The sequence below is a fragment of the Wasmannia auropunctata genome, unplaced genomic scaffold (assembly GCF_000956235.1).
Source record: "Wasmannia auropunctata unplaced genomic scaffold, wasmannia.A_1.0 LD336101.1, whole genome shotgun sequence".
NCBI classification, from domain to species: Eukaryota; Metazoa; Arthropoda; class Insecta; order Hymenoptera; family Formicidae; genus Wasmannia; species Wasmannia auropunctata.
This window is the reverse complement of record NW_012026789.1, coordinates 715,301-718,881: the sequence shown is the minus strand read 5'-3', so window position 1 is coordinate 718,881 and position 3,581 is coordinate 715,301.

Genomic DNA, 3,581 nt, shown 5'->3' with positions numbered 1-3,581 from the left:
TTTAAATATGAAAAATTAATTTTTATATTAGAGAATAGAATTTTCGAAATTCTGTACATACATTTATAAAATTATGCTAATATTTTATTTAAAATTTAGAACCAAGAAACGAAAATTTAGCCAATTTTCAAAGATTGATTTTCTTTGAACATGTTTAGTGCAGATAAAAAAATTGAATTATAAGTATAATTATACTTCGTGTCTCGCCCTTCGAGATTACGAAGGTAGTTATGTTACTCTATACCTAACAAGTCACAACTTTAGAGCCAAAAATATTTGTTTTTGCCGCCCTGTGCCTGTCTTGTGGCGGCCTCAGACATCCTTCTCCATTCGTTTTTTTTGTGCCGAGCAAGTCGCACGCTTTTAGGAGCCGTTTCGAGTATAATCATCGAAATATGGGAAAACACAAGAAAAAATCGCGTAGCAGAGAAGAGGAAAACGATCATCTGTGGAAAAGGCTGAGATGCATCGAAAGATTGCTTGAGTCTCGGCTACCAGCACCGGGTCCGTCCAATAGGAAAATCGACGACGAGAACGAGTCGCTTAGCGAGGACAGGGGTAAGCAACAGAATCTTGGAGATAGATCTCGGACGAGAGCCGAGGCAAAATTCTCGATCTGGAGGTTGAGCTCGGACGGGAGCCGAGACATAACCTCATCCACAGGGTTGAGCTCGGACGAGAGCCGAGACATAACCTATGTTTTCACCCGACGATCTTATACGAGAGATAAGGCGTGTTCGGAGTGAGGATCGAGCTTGCACGAGAGGCAAGTCAGGATCAACAAATAAATAAACATATTAGCGCGAGTAACAGGCGGCGCTCTAATTCTGTTGCACCAGAGGTCCGTAGTTCGGTTTCCTGGTAGACCTAACAGATAGCCATACACTTCTGACTCGATATAGCGTCAGGGTATATACATGTGCGGGTGTATATATGTGTGTGTGGATATATGTACATTTATATGTGTGTACATGTATGGATGTGTATACGTATATACACATATGGTTATATATGATCACTACGGCTTATTTTACCTTGTTTCACCCCACACGTATCACGCTTTGCAGGTAGCCTAGTGGACGATTTGGTCTCGAGTTACGAGACTCAGGTAAGGACGAAAATCCTATATTGGCAGAGACGCAAACTGAGAGCCAGTCGACTACCATCTCAGGAGCTACGGCTCAGCCTATGGACCTAAGAGACAACCGAGATCAAGAAGAAAAACAGGAATTATTCGAGCTAGATGACGAGATTTTGCAGATCATTGGAAAAGAGCCTCCGAAATGCAATAAAGAACTTGAAATACATTCAAGTTTATCTAGTCGATGGAATCCTTGGCTACAAGAAGGCTTGAAGAAAGAAATAAGAGACGACTTACTTCTGAAGTACCCAAGAGAAGGCAATTACTCCTTGGAAGCCCCAATATTAAACCAGGAACTTACATCCCTAAATGCAAATATAGTAAGAAAGGATAAGTATTTTACATTTACACAAAATCTGGCCGGTGCAGCTCTTTCAGCCCTTGCGCCTGTTATAATGAGCTTAGTATCACGTAAGTCAGAAGAATCCAAAAAGATTCTGGAAAATGTATGGGATGCAGCTAAATTATTGGCGGAAATTCACCATTCTCAGACAGTGTCCCGCAAAGCTTGTATTTTGCCAAGTGTTTCGAAGCAGATGATAGAACATCTAACTACAAAAAAGACAGATAAATACTTATTTGGAGAAAATTTAGGAGAAAGAATTAAAGAGCTTAAGTTAATTAATAAAGTGGGACAAGAGATTAGGACGCAGCCACATAAATCTCCATCGAATCAGTTAAACTGGAAAGGCCCGCCTGCGGTTCGGAGATCGGCAACGCAGACGGGCTTCAAGCAGCGTCCTCAACGATCGAGGAAGCCGACGTCAACAGGATCCACGAGAAGATCGAGTTATCCGAAATCGAGTCATTATCAGTCACGGGCTTACAGACGCAGGCTTTAGAACCGGGAGACGATAAGGTTCTCAAAATAGCTGGCAGATTATCTCGTTTCAAAAGAAGCTGGGAAAATATCACGTCTGACCCGTTTGTAATACAATGTATAAAAGGTTACAAGATACCTTTTAAAATTTTGCCTGTTCAGAATCAATTACCTCCCACGAGACAATGGTCTCAATCTGAGTATTTGGAGATCCAGAAGGAAATTAACCGCCTGTTATCAATTGGAGCAATAGTGCCCTGTGAGCCAATAGAGAATCAATTTGTCTCAGATTTTTTCCTAGTCCAAAAACCCGATGGCAGCTATCGACTTATTTTAAATCTTAAGAAATTAAACAAATATGTAAAGACGGAGCATTTTAAACTGGAGGATTTGAGAACTGCTTGTAGGTTATTAAAACCTGGGATGATTATGAGTACAATCGACTTAAAAGACGCTTATTTTCTCATCTCCGTTCATACAAAATTTAGAAGATTTCTACGTTTTATATTCAATAACCAGTTATTCGAGTTCACTTGCCTTCCGTTTGGCCTTAGTTCAAGTCCCATGGTTTTTACAAAAATTATGAAGCCAGTAATGAATTATCTAAGATCACGGGGTTTTCTATCGGTCGGTATTTATCTGGACGATATATTGTGTTTAGGTGAGATCGCAGTTGCCGAGTTAACATTAGGAATACGTTGGATCTCCTAGAATCCCTAGGTTTCATAATAAATACGAAGAAGTCGAACTTAGGTCCAAATGTGGAATGCAAGTATCTAGGATTTATCTTAAATTCGGAAAAAATGTTAGTAGAATTGCTTAAAGACAAAAGAGTTAGATTGTTCTCTCAAATATCCAAGTTTGAGTGTAAAAAAGTATGCTCAGTTCGAGAATTTGCCCAGTTTATTGGCTCATTGATAGCAAGTTGCCCAGAGGTTGAATATGGCATGATACATTCAAAATCTCTAGAGAAAGCAAAAATAGAAGCCTTAATAAGAAATGATACAAACTTCGACGGAAAAATGAAAATTTCAACATATATAAAAGAGGATCTAAAATGGTGGAAGGAAAATATAAATTATTCCACAAAAAGAATAAAGTTGTTCAATTTTAAAAGAGAAATTTTTTCAGATGCTAGCAAAACAGGTTGGGGAGCGTTCTGTAATGGTCAGAAGGCTCATGGTTTATGGAGTCTTGAAGAATCAGAATTACATATAAATCAATTAGAGCTAAAAGCTGCCCTATTGGCAATCAAATGTTTTGCTAATGATTTATCAGATTGCGAGATTGTTCTTAGAGTAGATAATACAACGGCATTGGCATATATTAACAGAATGGGCGGTGTCAGAATAGATCACCTACATGCAGATGCAAGGCAATTCTGGAATTGGTGCGAGAAGAGAAGAATATGGGTTTTAGCAGAATATATTGCTTCCAAAGAAAATACAGACGCGGACGCTTTATCGAGAATAATAAACAGAGACATAGAGTGGGAATTGTCAGATTATGCTTTCAATGAGATTGTGAGAGTCTTCAGAAGACCCGACATAGATCTATTTGCTTCAAGGATTAATAAAAAATGCGAAAGGTATTGCTTTTGGGAAAGAGACCCCGATGCGG